Consider the following 19,196-nt stretch of genomic DNA (forward strand, 5'->3'; position numbering starts at 1 on the left):
GTTATTACAGCTACAGTCAATTGTTTCAGGATGTGCTATGCCAACATTTATTTGCAGTGCGCAGCCCTTTGCAGAGAGGAAATGATGGTCTTAAAATGTACTAGTTACCGACTCGTTTTCAACTGTAATTCAAAGCATAGATTTTAGCTCATAAATCCTGTGTCATTTGCAGTTCTTGCTGTTATAGACTGGGGGCACTCAAGAAAAGGGAATTTCTCTCTGTCGTGGTTTGACACTGGTTAAGACACCAGGCACCCATGAAAATCATAATGAAGGGCTCATGAGTTGAGATAAGGATTGGGAGAAAACACTCTAAGGGGAAAAGAGGCTCAAACATAAAAGTATAAAGTAAATTTAATATTTACAGTCAGAGGAGAATAATGAAGTGTTAAAGAAGCCTTTCAGTTCGTCACTTGAGATCTTTCTTCAGTTTGCTTAGGGAGAGGAGTCTTTTTCTTCTGGTATGCCGTGGGGTCTTTCCCGTGGGAGACAGTTCTCTGTGAACTTGGTTCAGCGTGGTTCTAGTTTCACAAGTAGCAGTCCCGCCCAACTTGCTGTAACATGAGTCCCTTCCATGGGCAAAAAGAGTCCTCCCAAAACAGCCACATCATGGGACACTAGTCCATGGGGTATAGTCTTTTAAGGCGAGGCTGCTCTAGTTTGGAATCAATGGCCCTCTCTCTCTGTTCCAATCTCCCACTGGACCACAGCTTTTTTAGCATCCACTAGCTCCAGCATGAGCACCTTTTCTCACGGGTTGCAAGTGGATCTCTTCATTCCCCATGGAGTTCATGCTTTACAAGGGGACAGTTTGTTTCACCATAGTCCTCACTACTGCTCGCAGAGAAATCTCAATTCTGACACTTGGAGCACTTCCTTCCCTTCTTTCTTTCCACTGACCTTCGTGCTGCCATGTTGTGTTTTTCCACGTCTTCATTTCTCCCTCTTTCTCTCACTAGGAGGAAAAAAACTGCTGCTCCTAAGTACCACTGCCAACATATCCCATCAATTCAGAGATTTCTGCAGCCCCTCACAGAGCTGAGAGACTGATTTAATCTAATTGTGCATTGGGGAATCGCTCCCCATGTTTTTGCTGCCAACCAGGTGGCCCGCTGCCATCACACAGACAGAGGCGGCCGCCGCAGCACCGGCACCGTTCAATGCGTCTCTTCATGCAGGGCACTGAGAAGGGGAAGTTGCCACTGCCTTCCCTGCCCTTCTGCCCGAAGGCTGGCTAGGGGTGGCCAGGCAAGGAAGGTTCACTGTGGGCTGTGCCAAAATGATGATGGCCGTGGTGGCTATATGGCCACGCCCGGCCTCGGGATGGCCCCTGGCAGTGGCGCATTGTCACAGTTGGACTGGGGCTGTACAGATAAATTTGGCCATAAATAGGAAACCCCATTTGGCTAGCCTAGTTCGCTATATAAAAGAAGTAAACAAGTCTCTAGGTGAACAATGATAGGATTTGAATTCAAACAGGGGACCCCAGCTATTGCCATTCAATCCTGAATGCAGGCACATCATTGGCCAGAGATCTGGGTGGTGCTGAGACCCTGACCAATCAGTTGTTCAGCCACAGAAATTTTGAACTCCCTATAAAACCGGGTGGCCATAAAAAATCTAGGCAGTTTGTCGCATGATCCTCAGTGAGACCTGTTGTATGTCTGTCTCCAACCTATGATCACAACATAATAGCACCTCACCACTCCTTGGAAAAAAACAGCCCACGCGCTGTTGTAGTGGTTTGAAAGCAAAACAAATGAGAGGCTCCAAGTCAGAGATACAATTTAATAGGAAGAAAGGAAAAAAAAAGTAAAATAAAATAGATGCAATAATACAAAAGACCACTGACAGACTCAGAATACAACCTGAACAGGGTGATGGAAGCAGTCCAGGTGAGGTGGTCTTCCTGAAGCAGTGATCCCGTAGAAAGGTCTGGTAGCTCTGGTCCTCTGGGAATCCAGTGGGCAAGGGCTGCTTGTACTGTCCCAAACCCCAGATTATATCCAGGTGAGAATGCTTGGTTCCTCCCCCTGGGCAGAGCATCTCACAATGGGATGATGAGTCATGCAGGGGGTCCTTGATGGCCCATTAAACAGAGATAGCTCTTGGAGGGAGTTATCTATGAGTCATGGGCAAGGCATCTGATAGGCCATTAACAGAAGATAATGGCCCAGAGAGAGGGGGTCTGGGAAAACACTGCCCCGCCTGGATTCAACAGTTCATGAAGATGGTGATAGAATACTTGTGCACATCCTATATTACAACCCAGGACATAATCCACCCCTTATTCTATTACCATCTACATCATACCCAAATGAATACATTCTTACAGAGATATACGTATACATACATAGATATACATATATACATACAGAATGAAACCTTACACACTGTTCTCACTTAAAATTAGGTCTCCCTGTGGTATACAATGGGTTTGCCCATCTTCCTGCATTATCCACCAAGAGTAACCAGGTCCTTGAGCAAAGACAATCCTATGGATGGGTCTGCCTTTGCCTGAGGTGGGATTAATCCAAATAGTCTTTCCTAAAATGCCCTTCATGTGTACCACAGGGACTTTGTCTCCATCCACTGTGTGTAAGGGCTCAGACTGGGCAGGACCACCTTGATTGATAGACCCTCGGGTGTTGACCATCCAGGTGGCTTTGGCTACGTTTATTTCCCAGTTATTGAAGGTCCCCCCACCAAGTTCCTTCAGGGCAGTCTTTAGTAGTCCATTGCATCATTCAACTTTCCCAGCAGCTAGTGCGTGATAAGCAATGTGATATATCCATTCAATGCCATGTTCTCTAGCCCAGGTGTTTATAAGGCCATTCTTGAAATGGGTCCCATTGTCCAACTCAGTTCTCTCAGGGGTGCTGTGTCTCCACAGGACTTGTTTTTCAAGGCCCAAGATGGTGTTCTGGGCAGTAGCATGAGGCACAGGGTAGGTCTCTAACCATCCAGTGGTGGCTTCCACCATGGTCAGCACGTAGCACTTTCCTTGCTGGGTTTGGGGAAGGGTGATGTAGTCAATTTGCCAGGCTTCCCCATACCTGTACTTCAGCCATCGTCCACTATACTACAGAGGCTTCACTCACTTGGCCTGTTTGATTGCCGCGCAGGTCTCACAGTTGTGGATGACCTGTGAGATGCTGTCTATAGTAAGGTCCACCCCTCGGTCATGGGCCTATCGGTATGTCGCATTGTTGGGGAAGATGAATCAGGGAGACCTTATAAATATGATTGCTAAGCAAAAGATTCTGAAAATATGAAACCTATAATCGAAATAGAAATGAAAGCTTACTTTGAGTTGTAGGATACCGAGTCTTAGTTACTATATAACCTGAAAACAATAGCCTAGCCAGCTGAAGGAGAATCCCTTTTGATGGAATGATACCCTTCTGCTAGCTAAGGAACCAAAGGTCAATGTAGCAAAACAGAAAAGTCTAAAGAGTAGTTTTTAGAGTTTAAAATATAACATAATATGGTAATGTAGTAGTTCTTATAGGCTATTTGTAGATTCTATAGGATTTTGTGTCTTGTATTGGTTGGTCACTGTAAATTAGAATATTCATCACAAAAGGAGATATAATGCATTGTAAGAAAGACCTCGCTCTCTATTCCTTGCTCTCTTCGTTCTGCTCTTACTTCTTCCTCTCTTATCCTGGCTCCTCTCTTAGCTCCTTTTCTGCTCATGCCTCATAGCTCTATTCCCTGCTCTCCCTTCTCTCTTAGCTTTTACCCCCTTCTTCATTCTCCCGCTCTTTCTGGGACTTCCCTTCAGCCGAGGCTGGTGGCTGAAGGCAAGGCCCACTCTACCCACGATCCATGCAATAAAACTACGTATTCTAGAATATCTCAGGTCAGCAAAATTCCTTCTCCCTGCCGTCCGTGGATGTTCCTACATCGCATCAATTCCCTGATGACCAGAGGCATCATGGGCCCAACAAGCAAGGAACAATTCTCCCTTGTGCTGCCGGTCTAGATCCACCTGTGATACTTTCACCTTGGCAGCTTTGTCCACCTGCTCGTTGTTGCGATGCTCCTCATTAGCCCGACTCTTGGGTACGTGCGCATCCACATGTTGAACCTTCACGGTCAGCCCCTCTACTCGGGCGGCAATGTCCTGCCAAATCTCAGCAGCCCAGATCAGTTTTCCTCTGCGCTGCCAGTTGGCCTTTTTTCACTGCTTCCGCCATCCCCACAGAGCATTAGCTACCATCCATGAGTCAGTGTAGAGACAGAGCCTCGGCCACTTCTCTCTTTCAGCAATATTCAAAGCCAGCTGGACAGCTTTAAGCTCTGCAACTTGACTTGATCTACCTTGTCCCTTGGTAGCTTGTGCAACTCGTCGTGTGGGGCTCCACACTGCAGCTTTCCATTTCCGGTTCGTGCCTACAATTCAGCAGGAGCCATCAGTGAACAGAGCATATTGCCTTCCAGTCTCCGGTAGCTCATTATATGGTGGGGCTTCCTCGGCACGTGTTACTTCTTCTTCAGACGATAATCCAAAAGTCTCACCTTCTGGCCAGTTTGTTATAATTTCCAGAATCTCAGGGCGATTTGGGTTTCCAATACGGGCGCGCTGTGTAATGAGGGCAATCCATTTGCTCCACGTGGTGTCAGTGGCGTGATGTGTGGTAGGAACCTTTCCCTTGAACATCCACCCCAGCACCGGTAGTCGGGGTGCCATAAGCAGGTGTGTTTCAGTGCCAATCACTTCTGAGGCAGCTTGAACTCCTTCATAGGTGGCCAAGATCTCCTTCTCTGTGGGAGTGTAGTTGGCTTCAGACTCTCTGTAACTTCTGCTCCGGAATCTCAGTGGTCGGCCTCAAGTCTCCCCAGGTACTTTCTGCCAAAGGCTTCAGGACAAACCATTGTTCCTGGCTGCGGAGTAAAGCACATTCTTCACATCTGGTCCCGTCCTGACTGGGCCAAGGGCTACTGCATGAGCAGTCTCTTGCTTGATCTGAACAAAGGCTTGTTGCTGTTCAGGGCCCCAGTGGAAATTGTTCTTCTTGCGGGTAACCAGGTAGAGAGGGCTCACGCTCTGACTGTACTCAGGAATGTGCATCCTCCAAAAGCCTACGGCACCTAAGAAAGCTTGTGTTTCCTTCTTGTTGGTAGGTGGGGACATGGCAGTGATCTTGTTGGTTATCTCTGTGGGGATTTGGCGACGTCCATCTTGCCACTTGACTCCCAGGAACTGGATTTCTTGAGCCGGTCCCTTAACCTTACTTCATTTAATGGCAAAAGCTGCTTTTAGCAGAATTTGGATAATCTTCTCTCCTTTCTCGAAGACTTCCCCTGGGGTGTTCCCCCATACGATGATGTCATCAATGTACTGCAGATGTTCCAGAGCCTCACCCTTCTCCAGTGCAGCCTGGATCAGCCCATGGCAGATGGTGGGGCTGTGTTTCAACCCCTGGGGCAGCCAGTTCCAGGTGTACTGAACGCTCCTCCAGGTGAAAGCAAACTGGGGCCTGCACTCTGCTGCCAAAGGAATGGAGAAGAATGCATTGGCAATATCGATGGTTGCTGCCTTGGACTCCAGCTCATACTGAAGCTCCAACATGTCTGGTACGGCAGCGCTTAGTGGTGGCGTGACTTCATTCAGGCCACGGTAATCCACTGTCAGTCTCCATTCTCCACTGGACTTATGCACGGGCCATACAGAGCTGTTGAAAGGTGAATGAGCCTTACTTACCACCCCTTGGCTCTCCAGTTTACGAATCACCTTATGTATGGGAGTCACAGAGTCTCTGTCAGTGTGGTATTGCCGACGGTGAACTGTTGTTGTGGCAGTTGGTACCTGTTGTTCTTCAACTCTCAGCAGTCCCAGAGCAGAGGGGTCATCTGAGAGACCAGGCAAAGTATTCAACTGTCTGATGTCTTCTTTCTCCACTGCGGCTATCCCAAAAGCCCAACGATACCCTTTTGGGTCTTTGAAATACCTATTCCTGAGATAGTCTATGCCAAGGATGCATGGGGTCTCTGGGCCAGTCGCGATGGGATGTTTTTGCCACCCGTTCCCAGTTAAACTCACTTCAGCCTCTAATACAGTCAAGTTGCTGAGAGCCTCCTGTCACCCCAGAAATAGAAATGGATTCTGTTCCTTCATACCTTGATGGCATCATGGTACATTGGGCCCCAGTGTCAACCAACGCCACATATTTCTGTGGGTCAGATGTTCCAGGCCATCGAATCCACACAGTCCAGTAGATCCGATTGTCCCTTTCCTCTACCTGGCTAGAGGCAGGGCCCCCCTATTCCTGGTCATGGCATACATTGCTCTTTTCCTGTAAATATGTTTCTGAGGTTCCTTCAAGAGCATCAGTCATGTCAACATTCCTGTACCGTCTGGAGTTCTGTGCACGAGAGACCGGAGCAACATTGATTCTAGATGGGCTCTTTGTGGTAGGTGTTTCTCTTTTCAGTTCACGTACCCGGACTGCTAAGGAGGAGGTGGGTTTTCCATCCCACTTCCTCACGTCTTCTCCTTGCTCCTGAATAAAAGACCAGAGGTTACCTCGTGGTGTGTATCCTCTCTCCCTGGCTGGGGGATGCCTGCTCCTAATGGCAGAGACTCTCATTGGCTCTGGCTGGATATGGTAAATTTCTTCCTTAAGTTCTTTTTTCAGTTTCTGATGGCCTTCTTCAATCAAGCTCCGGACTTGCTCAGCCAGTCTTGTTTCCACAGACGAGACATGGGTACGAACTGGGGCAGTGACAGTGTCCTCGTAAATTCTTAGTTTATTAGCCAAGACACCTACTCTGTCCTCACCTTCCCTCCATTGCAGTGTTGCCAGGTAACGTGAGTACATCTCGGGTCCAAGCCGTGCAAATCTCAACCACATCCGTGATGTGCACTGGACACCATCTGGGTTTTTAGGAAATCTCTCATCTTCTGAAAAAATGATTTCCAACACAGCCAATTCCCTCAGGCATCGGATACCTTGTTCTATTGTGTTCCATTTTCCTTGGTGCACTTGGAGGTCTTCTTTACAAAGGCATCTATCCTTCACACTTGTTAGCAGTCGCTGCCAGAGGCTGAGAGGTTCTTGGCTTTTCCTAATCCCCTGGTCAATGACCACATCCCGGGACAACGATCCCAGTTGCCTGGCCTCACTTCCATCCAGAATGGTGTCATTGGCTGCAGCGTCCCAGATGCGGAGCAGCCAGGTCAGGATGGACTCGTCGGTCTGGCGGGTGAATTCCCTTCGCAGGTCACGCAGCTCACCCAGAGATAGAGAGCGAGTGATGATTTCTGGCTCTGTCTCTTCTGCTGATTGTGAAGGTCCTGCCGCACCCTCATCAGTCACTATGCGGACTGATTTGGTCCTTGATTTCTTCTTCTGAACGGGGGCAACTGCTACTGGTTTAGGCTGTTCCGGTTCAGTGATGGTTTGTGTGGAGATGCTGATGGCACCCTTAGTCCCTTTCTCCTCTGTGACAGTCTGCATAGATGTGGACACTGTTGCCTCACTTTTGGCTTCTTTCTCCTCTGTGACGGTCTGTGTCGATGAGGACACTGTTGCCTTGCTTCTTTTTCCTTCTTCCTCTTCCTTCAGAACATGCTGTATCACACTAGGTAGTGTAAGCATGGTGTGGGCCATGTAGAGAAGACAAAGCAGGACTAACAACAACATCATGCTGTCCTTGGCATCCAGAGGGTATTCCATATTTTCAAAACCTGCTGTGTCATGAATGAAAACTGGAAAAAAATCATTCTTTACTCCTCCCCACAGGGGCTGGGTGAGATTGTTGAAGCCCCAGATGCAGCATCCTAGACCAGAACAAGAAAACAAAACTGGGCATATATTCTGAATGATGTTCTTTGCCTCGGAGTTTATCAAGCAATGGACATAATAGACCAATACAGCAATTTTAGTACCATACCGTGGTCTATGCAGGAGCATTAAGACTGGCAGATAGTACCCCATTTGCAGAAAAATATAGAGAGATAGGTATAAGACACATGTAAGCATGTTGAGCATCATAGCAAACAGGTGTCTTCCTCAATACAAAATTGAAAATCTGACTTTTCTCAGTGCCTCCTGCCCCACATTGGGCACCAAAAAATGTAGTGGTTTGAAAGCAAAACAAATGAGAGGCTCCAAGTCAGAGATACAATTTAATAGGAAGAAAGGAAAAAAAAAAAGTAAAATAAAATAGATGCAAAAATACAAAAGACCAGTGACAGACTCAGAATACAACCTGAGCAGGGTGATGGAAGCAGTCCAGATGAGGTGGTCTTCCTGAAGCAGTGATCCCGTAGAAAGGTCTGGTAGCTCTGGTCCTCTGGGAATCCAGTGGGTAAGGGCTGCTTGTACTGTCCCAAACCCCAGATTATACCCAGGTGAGAATTTCTTTCTTAAATATGTCATCACAGAGGTGTTACCAACCTCTTGAGTTGGGCCAGCAGCATGTCATCTCCAGAGCCATCAGAGATTGGCTCTGTCGGACATGGTGAAGCTTCTAACAGCTGCTCACAGAAGCTACTTTAGTGGCCCTTCTCTGATACTAAAAACTAGGCTGTGCAAAATCAGCAGTCTCTAGCCTCACTCTGCCTGCTGATGCTTGCTGATCTATCAGACCTGTGTTTGGACATATGGAAGGGTCTGTGTTGTGACACTGAGCCTGTGTCATGGCTAAATCCCAGCTGGCAACCAAACACCACCCAGCTGCTCCTCACCCATTTCCAACCTGTCCCTGGTGGGAAGAATCAGAAAGAAAAGTTAAAGCTCATGGGCCGAGAGAAGGACAGTTTAACAATCAAAAAACCCCACAAAAGAACCCCACCAATAATAATAAACCCAATACTAATAATTGTTGTGAAAAGGAGACAGAGGGATAAAATGCAAGAGGAACAAGTGAAGCCCAATACAGTTGCTCACCACCCACTGACCAATGCCCAACCCATTCTTGAGCAGCAATCAACCCCTCCCAGGAAGCTCCCCCAGTTTACACACTGGACAGGATGTTCTATGGTGTGGAATATCCCTTTGGCCAGTTTGGGTCAGCTGTCCCACCCATGCTCCCCCCTAGCTTCTTGTGCAGCTCCTCACTGGCAGAGCATGAGACACTGAAAATCCTTGACTTGGGGTGAGCAAAACTCAGAAACAACAAAATCAGTGTGTGATCAACAGTATTCTCTTCATAAATCAAAAAACCACAATGATGTACCAGCCACTGGGAAGAAAATTAACTCTGGGAGCCATTGTGCAGCTGGAAAACTATGACATAGTTGCCATCACATAGACATAGTGGGATAACTTGTATGACTGGAGTGCTGCAGTGGGTGGCTGTAGACTCAGAAGGGACAGGCAAGGAAATAACCAAGTTAGGGTAACCCTATGTATGAGTGAGCATTTTGACTGCCTCAAGCTTAATGATGGCAATGATAAGGTTAAATGCATAGGTTCCTGGTTAAGGATTGGAGGAAGATCATTTGCCATCATAGACTGACCAACCAGGAAGAAGAGGCAGACAAAACATTCTATAAGCAGCTGGAAAAATCCCCACAATCCTTGATTCTTGTGTGGGGCTTCAACTTACCAGATGTCTTCTGGAAATACAACACAGTGGAGAGAAAACAGTCTATGAGGTTCCTGGAGTGCATGGAAGAGAACTGCCTGACACAGCTGGAAAGTGAGACAAGCAGGGAAGTTGCCTGCCCTACTGGGCTTGCTGTTTATGAGCAGAGGCAGACTGGTGGGAGACTTTCCAAGACTTTGCCCCAGGGGAAGCAGCTCTGAGGGGCAAAGGGGTCCAGGAAGGCTGGACATTCTTCAAGAAGGAAGATTTCAACGCACAAGAGAAGGCTCTCCCCATGTGCTGAAAGACGAGCCGGTGGGGAAGAGACTGGCCTGCCTGAACAGAGGAACTGTTGGAACTCAGGGAGGAAAAGAGCATTTATCACCTCTGGAAAAAGGGGCAGGGAACTCCAGGAGGACTATGAGGATATTGGAAGGTTGTGCAGGAAGAAAGTCAGATGGGCCAAAGCCCAGCTAGAAATTAATCTGTCCACTGCTGTAAGAGATAAGTGGACAGTTTTCTGTGTTTCTATAGATACATCTGTAGGAGAAGGGAATACAAGTAACCTTGTCCCTGATAAGTAACAGCTGTGTTAATTACCCAATTCAGCCTCACCCCTGATGAGTCACAGCTACATCCAATACAGATAACTGTAGTAAAAGGGAGTGGATTAGCTGGTGAGGGGAAGATGATAAAGGAGGAGGAATCTCCAGGAAGCAGGAATGAGAGGATCATGAATAAGAAGGAGCCTGGGGAGAGAGAATTACTGCTGTGGGGTTAATCTGGGTCTGCAGTTAGAGCCTGTTGTTGAAATCTGCAGTCATAGTCTAGCTAGGTAAAAGCCTGTATTTAGAGTCTGCAAACTAATATGTGCAGTCAGAGGCTGCACAGGAAACCTACAGTAGGAGCTTGCTGCAGCCAGGACCAGTGAATAGTTGGAGTCAGGGTGGCTAAGCTGTCAAGAGGAATAAACCAGGACTCTTTTCATGCTGTGATGAACAAGAAGTCTGTGTCTTGGCTCATTTCTACCCTCTAACAAGAGGGCTGCTGCAACAATCAGCAACAGGAGGGCCAAGGAGAATCTCCATCCCTTATTGGATGTGGTGAGAAAAAATTGCCACAAAGGATGAGGAAGAGGCTGAAGTACTTAATGCTTTCTCTGGACCTGAAGGTGCTGGTTGACAGCAACTGAATATGAATTACTGTCTTCCCAGATGGCTAAGAAAGCCAATGGCACCTGACCTGTACCAAAGATAGCACAGATGAAGGGTTATTTGCTACCCCCTTAATGGTATGAACGTAAAACTCATGAGCTGAATTTGCAAAATTTTGTTGTGAATTTGATGCTTTCATCCACTTGGGTCTGATTTTTTCCAGCAGCAAACTCACTTGCACAAAAGAGATCAGTTGGTGAAGTTGTCTTGAGCATGTCTTAGGAGCAGTCTGTCTTTGAGATTATCTTATGTCAAATGCTGTACCCCTCTTTGGTGAGCAGAGGGGCCACAACAAACCATCTGAGACCCTTCTATTATGAGCTAAATGCCAGAACATTCCATCTCAGGCTATACTGCCCCACCTGTCCGTTATGAGCTTATGGCCAGAACATGCCTAGAAGGCCACATTCTCCCACCACAGCCTACAGTTCACACTGGAGAAGAGTGGCAGTGGCTGCAGTGGGGTCAGGGGTCTGCACCCCTCACAGGGCCAGGGAACACAACTGTTGGTGGCCTTGACACCAGTTTGGTGACTGACACCATGATGTGGTGTTTTTTGGGCTGGGGGTCTCTTGCACGCAGTTGCCCTTTGTCCCACTGGGACCTGCAGAAAGCCCTAGGCAGCCTTGTGCAGAAGGAGGTGTGAGCTGGAAGCAGTACAGGTTGAGTTGGAGGAAGAGTGGTCCTGGACCCAAGATCAGCACTGCTGTTCCACTGCAACCCTGCAACTGATTCAAGCCCAGCTGATTGAATTGAATGATCCGTATGAAAAGCTAAATAAAAGCAGTCAGCAGCTGTTTCAGGAATTGGAATGGCTGGAAAGAGAAAGATCCAACTCTGTTATTTCCAGGCTGCAGCAGGCTAACCTGGAAGCAGACAGGGAATCTAATTCTCCTGGAGGCTATGAGAAAACAACTGAGAGAGCTTGGAGCATTTGTAGTTCAATACAGCTATGATCCTTTTGATGGTCCCAATGAATAGCCTGAACTAGAGCTTCCTCTCATATCTGGACAATATGTTTACATTTTTGGAGACATGGATGAAGATGGTTGGTATGTGGGGGAACTGCATGATGACACAAGAAGATTTGTCCCATCCAGTTTTGTTGAAGAAGTTGCAGTGATGGACATCCTAATGGCATCACATCTGATGGAGACAAACTGATGGTCTCTTCAGAGGCTAACGATTAGAGGATGCCCAGTCTTCTTATATCTTCTTGTTAAATGTTCTCTTAATAATCTGTCTGTGTCACCTCCCTGTCCTGTGTATATATGAATGGAAAGGACAAGATCCATTCTGTGCAGGTGTACTAGGGCCAGAGAGCAGTTTGTGTCAGTACTCAGCGAATCTTTAGACCTGTGTGCTTGTGACTGTAGAGTGTCACATACGTGCCTACATTCATGACCTCCTCTCTCTACCAGCCTGGTGTAACATGATGGGGTCAGTGGTAGGGAGACAGAAATCCTGACTCGTGTCCGTTTGATCATGCGACAAACAGCGGGTTTTATTGTTTGGAGCTCGTCTATATAGGAAGTTCAAAAATCTCAGCTCTAGACACTGATTGGTCTGAGTCTTAGGCCCTGCCCAGCTCCTTGACCAGTGATATCTCTGCTCTCCGGACTCACTGATGGGCTGAGGTCTCTGCATGAGCTCTCCCATTCACCTAGGGACTTCTGGAACAAGCCGGGTCAGCCAAACTGGACTTGCCGTGACCAGATTTATTTTGTCTTAGCTAAAGACTAACTGTGACAGCCTGGGACAAGGCACCAGGCTGGGCTCCAGCAGCCAGGCAGAACTGTACTGTACTGAATTACAGCAGCGGAGCAGGAGAGGTCCTGAGCTGGAGTGGCTGGAAGCTGTGGCTAGTCTAGACATCCCTCAGCACTGTGGGTCTCTGGGTTGCATGGGGGAAACAGAATCCTGCTAAATCCCCAGGGCTTCCAGCTGGGGTTGAGATGCCTGCACTGCTTCAGCTGAATCCCTGCCCTGCACAGGATTCAACCAACACCTCCCTCTCACTGCCTGTGTGTTGTTGTTTTGTTACGGGTCAAGAATACCAGAGACCAGAGGAAACATTTATTTACACCTTTTGAAAACATCTATCTCTGGTAGGACAAACCTGCTTTCGGAATCAGTCTCTCATCTCTCTTTAGAGAGAGATGATTGGTGATTACTTCAGTCAGCTAAAAGATGGTTTCTTGAGGGTTACTTTGCTGCCCTTCAGGAGCTGTCAGACCTGGAGCCCCAGGACATCTCCAGGGAGGCCAAAAGGGGCAGAGAATGTGGCAACTTGGGCTGGCAGGGTGTGAGTGTAAATGTGTAGCCAGGGCTACCCAGGGCCGTCCTTCTGAGCTGAGTCTGTGTACCAGGGCAGGAGCTCTGCTGCCTGCCAGGGTCAGCACTCAGCCAGCCCCAGAAGCTTCCTAGAGTGCTTTGGGGAGAAGATGGGGGTGGAAGGAACTGTGCTGAGAAGGGCAGAGTCCAGTGCGACTTCATGTTGTGGTGTGTTTTTAGCCCAAATAGTCTGCTCTGTTTCCCCCACCCTGTTGGTTTAGCCTAAGTTTGTACCCCCGCCCCCGCCCCTTCCCACTTCAGTCTTGCCTATGTCCGAGCCCCTTGCTCTAGACGCTTCCCTAAGCAACACCTGCCTAGTTGTCAATCCTCCCTGAACCCTCCCCCTTCCCCTGGAAAGTTCTCTTACCCTCGATAAACCATTGGCTGTTTGGACATGTAACCTCCTCCCCTGCTCCGTGATTGGGTCCGTTATTTGTCAGTCCTGGATTGGGTCCCTGTTTGGTTTCCCTTGATTGGTTTGTATCCAGTGTCCATCCCTTGTACCTCCCCCAGTTAAAATCCCGTGTTCCCCTTGTCCCTTGGGTCTTGTCCCTGTCCTCTCATTTAGAATAAGCGTGTCTTTCATGCAGCGCACAGGAGTCTCTCCTTCCTTGCCATCACTCCCCGGCACATTGTAACAGCGGGTGACAACTGGCCCAGCATTAAAGAGCTGTCACAGTCTTCCTGCTCTGCACTGTCACCTGAGCCACAGAGGGCTTGGGGACAGCCCCCATCAGGGCACGATTTGTGCAGCAGTCTGGGCTGGCAGAGAGGGCTCTTCTAATAGCTGCAGCTGTGTCAAGTTGAGAGGGTGCTGCATGGGCCAGGGCTGTTGACAGCTCCACATCATCCTCAGGACGTTTCTGATGGCAGTTTTGAAGAAGAATGTCGAAGCAGGGGTTGAGTGAAAGGGAAGGAGTCTGTGCATTGTGTTCTCTTCTTGGTTCCCTGAGTTGGCAGACTGCATTTTGGAGAAGGCATCAAGACCTCAACTCTGGTTAGGACTTGGCTGCACCGCTCCTCAGGCCCTGCACACACCTCTGTCCCTGAGCGGTGTGCTGTTGCCAGGAGGTCTTTGCAGGGCAATGCTGAGCACTCAGCATGTGCAAAGGATTCTGTGAACACTGAGAGGAAATAGTCATAGGAACCAGAAACAGCTCCTGGCAGAGACATGGAGCAGGCAGCAGAGACAGGGGCAGGGAGAGAGAGGAAAGTGCCACCAGAAACTCCTTGGGAGAGGCGATTCAGGCTCCTCCCTGCCATCCCCTGCAGTGCAGATGCCTTAGCCAGAGCAATGTTACCTGACAGGAGAGACACCCTGATTGTCCCTCAGGGCAGGCCTCATCTCCTACACTAATTTTTCTTTGCCAAAAGAATTGAAAGGCATTGAGCACTGGCACAGGCTGCCCAAGGAATTGGTGGAGTCACCATCCCTGGAGGGATTTAAAAGACAGATGTGTCACTTGGGAATGTGGTTTAGTGGTGGTCTGGCCAGTGCTGGGCTGACAGTTGGGCTTGTGGACTTGGTGATCTTAAAGGTGTTTCCTAATTTAAACAATTCTTTGCTTCTAAGCCCCTGGGTCTGTTCTCCCACCCACCAAAGTTGCTGCTGTTAAGGCCATGAGTACTGGACATGAGTACAGGGATGAAGTACCTCCTCAGCAGCCCAACACTCCCTTGTGCCCCTGTATCTTCCCTGTCCTGCCTCCATTGGCAGGAGCATTGGGGCATTTCTCCATGTTTCCCTTCTTTGTCACCATCTCATCTGGGGTCTCCTGGTGCTGCAAAAAGTGAGGCTGCAAAGAGGTGAACCACCCTTTATGGAATCCAGAAGGTCATCTGTAAGACTCCTTTCTCCAGGCTGGGCCCCTTGAGATTCCTAAGCTGCTTCTCATCAGACTTGTGCTCCAGACCCTTCCCCAGCTCTGGAATGCTCCAGCCCCTCAATGTCCATCTTGCCATGAGGGCCCCAAAACTGACCTCAGGATTTGAGGTGAAGCCTCAGCAATGCCCAGTACAGGGGGACAGTCACTGTCTGAGTCCTGTTGGCAATGATGACCAGTCCCTAAATGCTTACCTGTAAACTCTTGCCTTGGTCTTCATCCATCCCTGGGCACAGCTTGATCCATTCTAGTTGCTCTCTCATTTAAAGAGCAGCTCCACCACCTCACCTTGCTGACCCATCTTTCTTAGTATGTAGCCATCCACACCAGCATTCCAGTCATGCAAACCATGACATTTCAACCTATGACACTATCCCATCACATCTAACTGCAATGGGACCATGGCCTTATTACTGCACACAGCTCTCTAATCCCACTTGTTCCCCATGCTGTGTGCATTCAGAGGTAATGGAGCAGGCAGTTCAGAGGTAATGGAGCAGGCAACCTTCCCAAGAGGAGTCCAAGAGGATACACCACAGCCATATACAGCCCTGAGGTGGCTGGCCTTCTGCTCTCATCTAGGGAGGCCACAAAGGAACATTTGCCACTGCTCTGGGGGGCCTGGCTTATTCCTGGATGTGGCGGTGGAAGTGCCCTCAAGTCCATCAGTTTAAAGCCCAGCTGTCCAAGGTGTCCAGCCAGCTGTCAGGTTCCCTGACCACTTCTAGATGTGTGGACCCCATCCCTCCCTAACTGGTTGTAGTCACCAAAGAACGTCCTGTTATCATATAAGTCAAACCCCCATGACAGCATCAGCCACAAAGCCAGAAATTGATTAGTATTTTATATATATATATATATATATATATATATATATATATATATAGTAATCTATATCTATTCCTGGCTATCCCCTTTCCACTTATGGGTAGAATGAAGGAAAAGATTACTTGGGCATTTTTCACTTGGATCCCCACGGCTTTGTAATCTTTCTTGATTTTGCCCAAGTTCTGGCTTGTGTGTCATTTGTGCCACATGAAGGAGCAGCAGCAGAGAGCAGTCTGTGCTCTTGAGAGGTTGTGGCACCCTCTCAACAGCATCTCAGACCTCAACTGCTAGAAGGTAGGTTGCCTCACATGGCTTTCTGCTGAAGGCCTCATGGTCCCTTAACACAGTCAACCACTGTGAGCACTCATCATTTCTTTTACAGTGTCCCCTGTGTGCTTCTGGTACAGTTTCTCCTTGCAGACCTTGCTCATGGGTGTCTAGAGCTGTTAAAGTGCCAATTCTGGATCTGGTGTGATGCTGGAGGGTGGACACTGAAGCACAGCCCTGCTTTTGTGGGTCACCAGCTCTGAAATGCCTCATCTTCAGTACGTGCTGGAAGAACATGGTTCTGAAACCACCTGTCCACATCCATCTCAGCTTCTCTAATACTGCACAGCCTTTTAACTGTTTCCTCTTACTGACATAACAGATAATCAGACCTATGTACATCTTATGAAGGTATTTACCTTTTCTCCAGGAGAAAGGTCTGGGCACTTGTTGCGACTCACCACCTGTACTTGAAGTCTCCTTCCTTACCAGTTTTATCTGGGTGAAGCCTTCCCTTGGGAAGGTCCATCGCTGCTGGACACCAGTTGACTGGAGGATCTGTTCTGAAAGCATCTGTGAGAAAGAATGCACTGCTCTCCTCCCCTTGCAGGGGGCAGCTTCCCCTACAGCAAAATAATCCAAAGTTGCCCATCTCAGTGTGTGGGATATCGCCAGGTCACAGGTGAACTTGCCCCCAGGGTTTGCGCTGCTGGCAGGTGTGGGGACAAGCACAGCCATGGATCTGTGTGACATATGATGTAAGGGACACAAGCTAGGTGCAAGTGAATTTACTTAAATTGTGAAGCTCACCAATTTTATATCCTTAGTCCAAGAACTATTTTTAACTGCAAGCTTAAACTAATCACAGGTCTACAATAAATCTGTCTTCTTGACATCTTCTATTACTCTTCCTGGAGTCATGAGTCAGTAGAGCAGAAAAAACATTTTGTTTCAGATTTCTTCGTGTTCTGGTTGAAGTGGTTTCTTGTTCAGCTGGTATAGTTTGCTCAAGCACATGATCTTGCGGCCACTGTTTTTTCTGTAACCCTTCCCTTACCCCAACAGCCCTGCCCTGCTGACATAACTTCACTGGCTCCAGGAGGATGTAGTGAGCCGTTTTCTCCTAAGTGCCTACAAATGGCACAGGCTGGAAGGAGAAGGAGACATTGTTCTGAGACAGCCTTGATGCTGATACACATACAGACAAATGACACCAAAGTACTTTTATTGTGTACATTTCAAAAGAAATCCCTGTTCCTGGAACATTTTTTCAGTAGAAGTTGAGTTCAACAGAACAAGGAGGAGAGTTGACAACGTGAGTTGCAACTGGAGAAGTTCTGACCAAAGATAAATGGTTGGTTCAGACCCTGGAGAGATATGCAGCATTGGACAGAGGTCCTGAAACATAACGAGATCTCTGCCCTGGGAAACCCTACACAGCTCTGCTGAACAAGATCCAAAGACACCAAAGGCAGCCCTCAGGTTAGCCCAGCTCTGAGCAGCTGGTTGCCACAGCAACCTCCACAGGTTCCTTCTAATCTCAATCCTTCTGTGAGTATCAACTGCCAACTTCTCCTAGAAAAGCCTTATCTTACTCCCTCCCATTCATCACAGTCATATTTTGAGACATCCCAGGACCCAGACAGAACCAAAAGTGGATTTTTTTTCCTCTCAGACACTACCAGTGGAACTGTGAAGATGGAACTACCCTCACCAACACTGAAAAATGCCACCCATCCCTCTTCATAATCTAGACAGATCCAGATCCATTTGGGGGTACTGATTTCAGGAAGGAGAAGGCAATGAGGAGAGGTGAGAGCTAGCTAGTACTCTGCCAACAGCACCACTTCCCAGCTGCCTTTCTCTGGGTTAAATTCAGTATCATGCTTCTTTTTCACATTTTCTGTAGAGACCCCCCATGACCCATCTTCCTGCATCCATCACCTTCACCTCCCAGTAATGTCTCCCTGAAAGTGAAGCCGTCACAGCCCAGCACGCAGCAGCATGGGTAAAATCTTTCAGGGGTGTCAAGGATATCCTGTTGTGTGTCACCTTGTTTCACACTCTTGCCACCCTCAGACAGGACAAGGTTGCAGTGGGCTGTGTTGGGATCCAGAATAGTTGCTGATGTTGGAGACAGAACACCCCGAGGGTCATGCGACAACAGCCGACATTCATTGAATGCTGTTCTCCTGCAGATTTGAAGGTCTGCATGGTTAATCCTGATTGGCTGAACCAGTTGCCAACCAGCCAACCAGCCAATAGCTGCCTGCGTCCCCATTGGCCTAGGCCTGCTCCCCAATGACCCAGACTAGCCAAATTATGTAATCAAGGTAATGATATAATTAGTTATATAATCTGTTATGTTTCAGTTATAAAATTATAGTTAGGCTTATTTGTAACTATGAGGCCTTCAGGCCAGCTGTTAGCCACCACAGTTCCCCTTTTGTTTTTAAATACAAAAGCAGTGTCTGTCATCCTCCTGCAGACAGGATGACAGACACAGCACAATGCATGGAATAATCATGATGTCACAAATAAATAGCGTAGGCACGCATTCAACCTAGGCTTTCCACTCAACAAGTCTAGCCTCTCTCAGCCAGTGATATATCCCATGTATCATTGAAGATGTAATATTCATGTTCAGGAGCTGTCAAAGAGGATTACCAGCCATACAAATTCTCAGAATGGCATGTCGCATGTATAAAGTTACAATTTTACAACTTAACTTTACAAACAGGAAACAATTCAACTTTAGAACAGTAAGAAAACCAACTAACAGGAGAAACAATTTAGTTCGGGTTTGTGATTCGTGTCATTAAATAAATAAAATCCTTAAGTCCTCATATCCTTAAATATATAATATCTTCATATCCTTAAATAGATGAAAATCCTTTAAAAAATTGTCTGTAGCAGGTGTACAAATTGTTTAAATCACTGCTCCACATCATCTGCTGGGGGGCCATCAGGAAGGTGTTGCTTCTGGTACCAAGTAGGATGCAGAGCAGGACGTACACACCTGGCAGGTACCCATTGTGTTTCGGTGTCTGTGGAAACACAAGCATACCAGTGTCCCTGAGTTAGACGATCCTATGGACCTTCCCATTTATTTGTGATAATATCTCTTGCC

This window comes from Chamaea fasciata, unplaced genomic scaffold (assembly GCF_029207755.1).
Source record: "Chamaea fasciata isolate MVZ Bird 193981 ecotype frontalis unplaced genomic scaffold, bChaFas1.0.hap1 SCAF_28, whole genome shotgun sequence".
NCBI lineage: Eukaryota > Metazoa > Chordata > Aves > Passeriformes > Sylviidae > Chamaea > Chamaea fasciata.